We start from the raw sequence: 9,844 nt of genomic DNA, 5'->3' as shown, positions 1-9,844 counted from the left end.
AAAATCCACTCCCAGATTCCATGTCTCTTACCCTTCTAGACAGGTTTCCCCTAAAAGTTCTGATATCACACCCCCCCCAGTCAAGACGAGTAGTATCTCTAAGCAGCAAATCTCCACAGACAACACCCGATACAAAGTTCCATTTCCCTTTATAGAACATCTTTCTTCTTCACTTATGGGAGCATTCATCAGTGGCATCCCATTCTACCATCAAAATAAGGACTCCCACTTTTCTCTCCTTTGTTAATTCATCTCCCTTCACTCACTTCTCTATAGATTTTCCTCTTCCCAAGAGACCACAGGTGTCATCTTCCTATCATTACTAGTTCTCACTTTGAGCAAAATACATTATATATTTTCTCTCTTTCTCCTCCTTTCTCCTTTTTCATGCATTCTTTCATTTTGTAATTTACTCTATCCCTCTATCTCTATTTCTCTTCCCCTTTCTCCCTCTTTCCCTCCCTCTCTCCTTTCCTCTTTCCCTCCTCCTCTCTGTCTTTCTCTCTGTCTCTATTTCTCTCTCTCTCTCTTTCTCTCTCTCTCTCTCTCTCTCTCTCTCTCACACACACACACACACACACACACACACACACACAAATTGATTCACCTTGGAGTTGTTTTGGGAACTTTTACTTGTATTATTTCTACTAGGTTCACATTTTACAGATGCTTAGGATTTTTCTGACTGGTCATGGATTTTTGTTTGTTTGTTTTCTGGGATACTTATCATCCTTAGATTGCCTCTATGCATCCTATCTTTGATATTAATATAGTTTGCTTTTATGGAGAGTGTTTTCTTTTAATGTTACTGGTTGTTTTGTTTTGTTTTTCTTTTCTTCTTGCAAATTTTATTTTATTTCTATGTATTCATATTCACAATTAGTTGTCTTCTTTCTTTTTGTGGTGACTCTTACATGGGTTCATGTTTTTCTACCTGTCAATTATTTCTGCCATATAGGACATAAACTCTGCTTCCACAATTCTCTTTTCTTTTTTTAAACAACTCAAAAAGTTTGAGTCTAAACTTTTCTCAAAATACACAGCATCCTCTGCCTCATCAGGAATTTAACTTTTTAGATGCCAGAATTCACTTACTAGATCTGGAGGCCATGTTTCTTTCTGCTGTTAATATCTTCCCTATTGGTTTATCTGTGCATATTCAAATTCATTGATTTTTCTTCTTCCTAAGGCCTTAGGTAATTTTATTCTTTTATTTCTTTATTTACCTATATTGATCATTTTCTGACTCCTTCTTTCTGATGGTTTTCCTGGGAGCTAGATCTCAAGATGTACTTTGTCCATTCTATCTAACTGGCTCTTAGACCATGCTTCATATCCATCAAGCCATCCCATTGTCCACTTGAGCCATCTTCTCATCTATTCTATCACCAATGTACATCTCCTTTTCTTTTCCCTTGCTTTCCTCCTCTTGCTCTGAGGCTCAAGTTGACACTTTCTTCCAGAAAGGGAGCCTCATTTAGTTGCCCAGTGGATCAGTTGTCACTACCTTGACCAAAAAGGCTCTTGGCCACCACTGTGTTGTCTTCCTTTATTAAAATGGAAACTCTGAGAGAGCAAGGACTCCAACCATTTATATCTCCAGAATTTTGTCTACTGAGCACATAATAAATATTTCTTCATTCATTCACCCAAAGTGAATGACCAAAGAAGGCTCTTTAAAAAAAATATTTTCTTCTTCTTCAATTACATGTCAAAACAATGTTTAATATTCATTTTCTTGAATGGAAACCTGGAAAACCTGGAAGAACAGTACCATTTATGCATATGATTACCTGGTATTGGGTCATTTCCAGATTCAATAAACAACAGAGAGTACTGAAAAGTAGTGCTTACTGGAGCACTGAAGAAAATAGCCTCTGGTGAGTGTGAGAAACAGCAAAGGAACATAAGAAGGCCAAGCCTGGGACAAATAATTCAGAGGACATTGACAGAAAGACTTTCCTTTCCTGCTTAGTTGCCATGGAACTGAGTGAGAAAAAAGGGAAGGGAAAGAGTTGAGTGGGAGACCAAAAAGTTAGTGAAAGTAAATAAGTTAGAAACCTGGGCTCTTTTTTTCTCTTACCCTTTCACCTAATCATGTCCAATCCTAGATCTTTTTTTGGCTCTGGTTTCTAGCCATCTGTCTTTCCCAGTCTCCACCCTGGCTTTGCTGGGCCTCTCAATCTCCTTCATATGAAGGTGGAGTCTAAGTGAAGTATAAAAGTAGAGCATTCTCTCTGACTATAGACATTGAAGAGCAAGTTGAATCCCAGCACAGCAGAAGTGTGAGCCTGAATTCCCAGAGCTACCTTTCTCAGAGACAGAGACAGACAGAGACTCAGAGATACAAGGTATTGTCTAAAAAAAGGTTGAAATCAAAGACTGGGGCTGGATAGGGAGTCTCTCTATGCTGAAGGGGACAAGATGAGAAAGAGATTAGGAATGGGGGTATATACAGGAAGCTAAGAGAAACTGTAGCCGAGAAGAGAAAAAAAAAAGTTGGAGGGACTTGGGAGGCGCTAGAGAAGTAGGAATTAGAGAGAAACTGGGGATACAATTGCAAGGAGAATGGAGGTTGGGGGAAATCTGAGCACAGGGAATTCTTGTTAAAAGACTTAACTGTGAACTGGATATGAGTCAATCAAAGAGAGGGTGAGATGGAGAGAGGTCAGGCTGGGATGTTGGGGATTGCCAACTAGAAAACAAATTGTCCTTCAGTGTAGAGGGTCACAGACAGTGGGGGAATTCTGGGGGAGGTATAAGACCCTTCAGTCCAGAGGGAAACTGCTAACAATGTTTGGTTGGGCTCCCCATCTCCCCTAAGGGCTCTCGACCTTCCTGAGAAGTCAGGGGGCAGTGACAAACTGTGTTGTGATTGAAGAAAAGTGACACCAAGTGGAAAACTACATACAATAGCAAGTTGTTTATGTGGTCCCAAGTGCACAGTATATACTTAGTGCATGTGCAGTGTTTTTGTTACATGAGGGTACAAGGATATAAAAAGGGGAAAGTCCTTGGAATAAATGGACTCCGTTTTCCCACCATCCTCAGGAGCTTCATCACTTCTTCACTAGGACGGCATATATTAATCACCCCAGTGTAGGGGCTGTAGAAAGCAATGGTATGACTTGTCACCCCAACATAAGGGCTCTAGAAAGCAGGACTCAATATTTTAGTCACCCCAGCGTGGGGGCTCTAAAAAGCAATGGTACATTTTGTCACCCCAACTTAGGGGGCTCTAGAAAACAAGACACAACACATCAGAAAGAAAGAGTAGAGCCCTACAAGGGGAAGCAAGGATCACAGCCCTGGAAATAAGGAAGAATTAGCCAAGAAGGAGGTTTGGAGATTCTGTGAGTTCTGTAGGGAAAGAGGAAGAAACTGAGGCTAGTTAGTCTTCAAATCTTACCATGGTGGAAATGCTCCCCTTCTTCCAATATACTTCCTTAAAACTAGTAATTTGCTGATCCCCCAACCCCAATTCTTTATTTTCCTTCTTCTTTTGTATCTTTTGTCTCATCACTCCTAGCTAATATTTATCATTTGTTGTCTGTTGTCAAGGATTTACAGGTGACAAAACTTCATTACTGATGGGCATTATTCTTTTTAATTTTAATCAAAGAAAAGTTTTATTTATTAAAAAGAGAAGAAATAAAAATTAAATACATAAAGAAGCAAGCATTAGCCCCAAAGAGATAAACAAAATCCCTGAAGTCAATTATGCTCTTTAGTGCAAGAACCTCTCTAGCAGAGGTTCTATTCCTCAGATTTTGTCCTGGACAGTATTCCTCCCAGGCTATTTCTTAAAAATGAATAGGCAGCAATTTATTCCTGACTTGGACCAGAAAAGAATAAAGGATAGATGTCTTGATACTTCTTAGAATTAACAAGCTTCCAATGAAGTTTTAACAACCACTCTTCAAATCCAGTCATACAGCCAGTGAATAAATCTAACTGTTCTCTTCTGAACAATTCTCCATCTTACACAAAAAATTGTCAAATGCTTTGTTAAAATTCTACTGTATCTACAACATTGTTCTGACTTGCCATTCTATAACAATGAAAATTATATTGTCTGGCATAATCTATTTTTAAAGAAGCCATATGGGCTTTAAGGATTGCTGCTTTTCAGCTCTTGTTCTGGTGGCAAAGAAGTGGAAATTGAAGGGATGCCCATCAACTGAGGAATGGCTAAACAAGTCATGGTACATAATCATGTTGGACTACTATTGTGTTATAAGAAATGACAAGCAGACTAATATCAGAAAAAAAAATGGAAATGTTTATACAAACGGATGCAAAGTGAACAGAACTAGAAGAACACTGAAGGCAGTAACAGCAATATTATCAATCAAAATTATCAATTACCTGTGAATGACTTGGCTATTTTCAACTATATAATAATCAAAGACAATTTCAAAGGTATCATGATGAAAATGTTAGAAAGAACTGATGAAATCTAAAAGCAGACCAAAGTATATTACTTTTAACTTTTTGGTGGTTCTTTTAAAAAATTTTCTTTTATTCTGTTTCTTCTTTTACAACATGATTAATGTGGAAATATGTTGTACATGATTGCACATATATATCCTACATTATATTGCTTAGTATCTTAGAGGTAAGAAAGAGAGGAAGAAAACTTGGGATTCAAAATTTTATTTTAAAAATGAGTACTGCAAATGAAAAATGAGTACCTTTACAGGTAATTTGTTTTAAAAAAAAAAACTTTTTAAAAAAAGAATTGCTGCTTTCCTTTTTGAAATTTCATCAATCAGGGCAGCTAGATGGCACAGTGGATAGAGGACCAGCCCTCAAGTCAGGAGGATCTAAGTTCAAATTTGATCTCAGACACTTAACACTTCCTAGCTGTGTGACCCTGGGCAAATCACGTAGCCCTAATTGCCTCAGAAAAAAAGAGAAAGAGAAAAATTTTCATCAATCTTTTCTTTCATAATGTTTTGAAAATTTTGCCAGCAATCAAAGCCAAGCTCATTGGTTAATAATTAGAATTTTCCACCCTCCTTTTTTTTTTGAAGCCAGATCCTTGAGGGCTGAATGAAAAAGGTATAACATTCCCCTCCAAACAAATTTCAAATAATGCCTTACATCAAATTTGAGTAGCAGAGCTAACAAAAGTTCAGGATGATATTTTCCCGACAAAAACAACTTAGGTAAGCAGGTAAAATTGAGGTGTCTCCTTCCTGAGGCAGCAATAGTTATAATTCTTGGAGAAGACTGTGACTTTGGGAGCTCTTAGTCCAGAAATAGTAAGAGAGTAGAACAGAGTTTACAGACTTCCTTTTGCAGATAACAAATTCTTGGCATTGTTTGGCAACTCTATTGCCCATAAGCAGTTCTAGGCTGCATATTCAGAATAAAGAGGAATACTTGTGGTTAATCATAAGGAAGGAAGGAACCTAGTCACAGTTTCTTGGAACACTAGTACTTGTGGCTGCAGTCGAACCTTCCTGCATAAAGACAAGAGCACAAACCCAGGAGGACAGTAACTGTACTTCTCTCCAAATCACACCATCTTAGAAGCATCCCAAACTTGCCCTCTCCCAAAATTAATTCTGAAAATAGCAGCACAAAAAAGCCTAAAAATTGGGATAGTGTTTCCCCTCCCTTAGTTGAACAGAACCCAACTTTAACATAAAATTCAAAGCCAAGAAATAAAATAGAAAAATGAGCAAACCACAAGACCTTGACTGTGAAAGGTTACTACAGTGACAGCGAGGACCAAGACACAAACTCAGAAGAAGCCAACAATATGAAAATAGCTGCAGCCTAAATCTCAACAAAAAACTCCTCAACTGGATACAAACCCAAAATGAATTCCTGAAAGAGCTAAAATATTATTTTCAAAATCATATAAGAATAGAACATAAAAAAGAATAAACAATGAAATGAGAAGGATGAAATATATGAAAAGAGAATTAACATCTTAGGGGGGAAAGGTACCAAAAAAATCAAAGAAAATAACACATTAAAAATAAGAATTGACCTAATTGCAAAAGAACTACAAAAATTCACTGAAAAAAAGCAAATTCTTAAACACCAAAATAATACAAGTAGAAAAGGAGGCACAAATTTTCACTAAAAGCAAAAACAAAAAACTCTATAAAAAGCAGCTTTAGCCAAGTGAGAAAAAAGGTACAAAAGTTCACTGTAGAAAATAATTCCTTTAAAAAATAAGCTAATGATTTCATAAAACTTCAAGAAACAATAGTCAAAAAATGAAAAATAGAAAAATATGAAATATCTGATAAAACAAATATAACAATAACAACTAAGCAAAGAGAAATAATTTAAGAGTTATCAAACTATCAGATAGTCATGTTTAAAAAAAAAAAAACTACTTATATTTCTAGAAGTTATAGAGAAAAACTGCCCTGATATCCTAGAAACAAAGAGTAAAATAGAAATTCACATCAATTCCTGAAAGATATCCCAAAATAAAAACTCCTAGGAGTCAAATTCCAAAGATCCCAGTCAAGGAGAGGATATTGCAGCCAAAAAGAAACAGTTCAAATATTATGGAGCCACAGTCAGGAGAACACAATTTAGCATTTTCCACATTAAAAGACTGAAGTGCTTGGAAGATGATATTCCAGAAGGCAAAGAAGCTAGAATTACATCGAAGAATTACTGACCTAGAAAAAAATGAACATAATCCTGCGTGGGGGAAAATAAATATTTAATGAAATAGAAGATTTTCAAGTATTCTTGATGACAATACCAGAGCTGAATAAAAAAATTGACTGTCAAATATGAGAGTCAAGAGACACATTAAAAAGGTAAACATGAAAGAGAAATCAAAAGGAATTTAATGATATTAAACTGTTTACATTCCTATAAAGGAAGATATTATGTATAACCCCTAAAAACACTGTCATTATGAGGTCAATAAGGAGTCCAAAGAGACAGAGTGCATGGGATCTTCAAAAAAAAAGATTAAAAAGCCTAAAAAGGAGTTAGTAAGTTTGTTTAGTACAGATAGGTTCTTTTATGGGGGAAATACAACCTTGGGGGTTGACATCATAACTTGTCTTTCCGATTGGATACAATAAGCTATGGGGTCATGATTTTGTCAATGCAAGGAACAAAAGGTCTACTTAAGAGCAAAAGGTCCACTTCCCTGCTACCAAAGACTTAGGGTCTTATTCAGCTCCCATTACTTCTTATCTTAAATATAATAATTTTATGCAAAATCCTTTTCATTTTGTGTCATCAAATATATGTATGAATGTATGTATGTATGTATGTATGTATGTATATACATATATATATATATATATTTCTTTTAAATTGCATGGCAGTTTTTTGATATATGTTCATAGGATCATAAATTTAGAATTGAAAAGTTCCTTAGAGGTAACTGAGCACAGTGCCTTCATTTTATAAAAGAAACTGAAACACAGAGACCTAAAGCAACTTGCCTGGACTGACACAGGAAATAAGTGTGGGAGACAGCTTTTGAAAAGTTGGTACCTCCTATGACTTTCTTAAGCTTGAAGTCATGATATTTATGATGATAGCCTCATACAATTGCAAATAAATTTGAATGCATGAAAATGGTTACTCAAACTATTATATCTATACTTGCTTTCAACTGGAGAAATTTCTATTATAGAATTAGAATATAGAACTTTCTTGCCAAAGTGTGATGGTAGAAGAATAGAAACCTGACTGTGACTTCTATCAACAAAGTATGATAGGAAAAGAAAGCTATACAATTATCCCAAAGTGCAGGGCAGAAGAGAATATCTGTAATCTTAAAGCATAAAGATCAAGACCACTAAGGAGTAGGAGCTATTCCTATCTACCAGAGGTTTTGTTTTTTCCTAAGCCTTTGGCTGGTCTGAGTCTGCCACACCCATCTTGTGATTTATAATGCCAGTAGAGATATACTGAAGTCAGGTCCCACTAACAAGTGATTGCTAAATTTCCATTGTGAATATCACAATTTTATTAGTTGTTTAGTCTTAAGAAACTGATGAAGAAAATGTCGATAATGTAGATTAAGCTTTAAATGAGTCAGAATGCTACTTGCTCAACATTTACCAGCAGACCCCCAATAATGTTTATCCAGTGCTTTATTATACAGAGTGACCTTGGATGAAGACAAGATCACTTTTTCCAAAGTTTAAACCATCCCTTAATTTCCAATTCCTTAGGCCCAAACCTAATTCCTCAGCCTCTCAAACCCATTAAACCTTCATGTCTCAACTCCTAGTATCTTTCCCTTTTCCCCTCTTCTACTGCATTCTTGAACTCTTCTTGAACCCATTGTAGGCATGCATATTAACACTCATATCATCTCCCAAGAAACCCCATCAATTCCTCCCTATTTGGCAGTGTATGTATCAAACCAACTCAATATGTCAGTAATATGATATGATAGCCAGAAAAGCTAAGTCAGTCTTAGACTTCATGAAAACAGGCATAGGGGATAAAAATAGAAAGGTAATAATAGGCATAGTAAAATAATGTCAGCCTGAGTCAGTTCCCATCTTGAGTATTTTATTTCATTATGGGAGTCACAGTTTAGGAAAGATGTGATAAAAACAAAAGTGTCCAAAGAAAGGATAACAAGATTGTAGAAGGATAATCTAGACCTGATCTTCAGATCTATCATCCTGAGAAGAAACAAATCAGGAGTGCATAATAGTTGTCTTCCAGTAAGTGAGGATCTATCGTGTATAAAAAGTATCAGACTTTTTTTCTCATCCTACTCTTCTTCTCTTTTTCCTCTTCTCTTTCTCTTCCTTCTCTTCCTCTTTCTCTTTCCCATTCTCCTCCTTTTATTGAATTAGACTATCCTAACTCAAACTCTTCAAAGCAAGGTTGAATGACCATTTGTCAGGTCTGTCAGAGAGAAAATTCAAAGTGAAATTTTGTATGGAGTCTATGAAATGGCCTTTGAGGTTCCTTGCAACTCCAAAATTTTGTTTTTTCCCCTTATTACTCAGAGTCCCAGAAATGTCTGTTGAATCTTAATCAACTGGCCAGTTTCTCCTGTTGGGTCCATTATTACTTTGATACCTAGTACTTATTCCTCTGGTCTCAAGGCTACCCTTGTCTATATCAGATATTAGGAGTAGCAAAAAAAAATTAGTGATGATTGACAAGTAATGAGGATGCGAAGATTTGAGTCCTAGCTGTTCTGTGAAGAGTAGGTGATGATTTAACTGTCAGTCACTAAATAAGCTTTAAGTACTATTACTAGCCAGGGACTTTGCTAAATACTAAGGATACAAAAAGAGGCAGAAGACAGTCCCTGCCCCCAAGAAGCTCACAATCTAATGAAGGACTCAACAAATAAATAAATATATATAAACTATAGACTGGACATGTGGGAGATAATTATCAGAGAAAGAAGCTTCCTATAGAAGATGAAATTTTACTTGGGACTTGAAAGAAGCCAGGAGGCAGAGATGAGGAGAAAGAGCGTTACAAACATGGAGGTCAGTCAAAGAAAATGTCTAGAACCAAGAGATTAATTATTTCATTTGTGGAATCATAAGGAGGCCAATGTCACTGGATTAAGAAGACTCGAAAGGTATGGGGAGGGAGAGTTAAGTATAAAGGGATTTTGTATTTGATCCTGGAGGCAATAGGGATGACCTTCTCAGATTTGCAGTTTAGGAAAACCATTCTGGTGACTGAAGGGAGAATGGACAGGAGTAGAGAGACTTGAGGCAAGAAGACAACAACTCCACCACCGGAAATATTTCAATGTTTCCATGAGTGAAATGATAAGAGCCTACAGCAGAAGGAGTGATGGGATCCTTAGTCCTTGGTAGCTTCATGGGTCATAGGGAAGGGCCCTAAAAGGAGGAAG

At 36.4% G+C, this 9,844-nt stretch overlaps 1 protein-coding gene across 2 annotated transcripts in view; it reads left to right on the top strand.

Moving 5' to 3' along the window:
• Nucleotides 1-2,260: 2,260 nt before the first annotated feature.
• Nucleotides 2,261-9,844, top strand: part of LOC111719567 (cytochrome P450 4F2-like) — a 29,236-nt gene continuing 21,652 nt past the window's right edge. For both annotated transcript variants that reach the window (XM_031947946.1, XM_031947945.1), the window contains exon 1: nt 2,261-2,351. The gene's annotated coding sequence lies outside the window, so the exon portion shown is untranslated. The remainder of the gene's footprint in view (nt 2,352-9,844) is intronic.

This window comes from Sarcophilus harrisii, chromosome 1 (genome assembly GCF_902635505.1).
Source record: "Sarcophilus harrisii chromosome 1, mSarHar1.11, whole genome shotgun sequence".
In the NCBI taxonomy this organism is placed as follows: domain Eukaryota; kingdom Metazoa; phylum Chordata; class Mammalia; order Dasyuromorphia; family Dasyuridae; genus Sarcophilus; species Sarcophilus harrisii.
The sequence above is the reverse complement of the archived record's forward strand: the minus strand, read 5'-3'. Positions and strand labels throughout refer to the sequence as shown.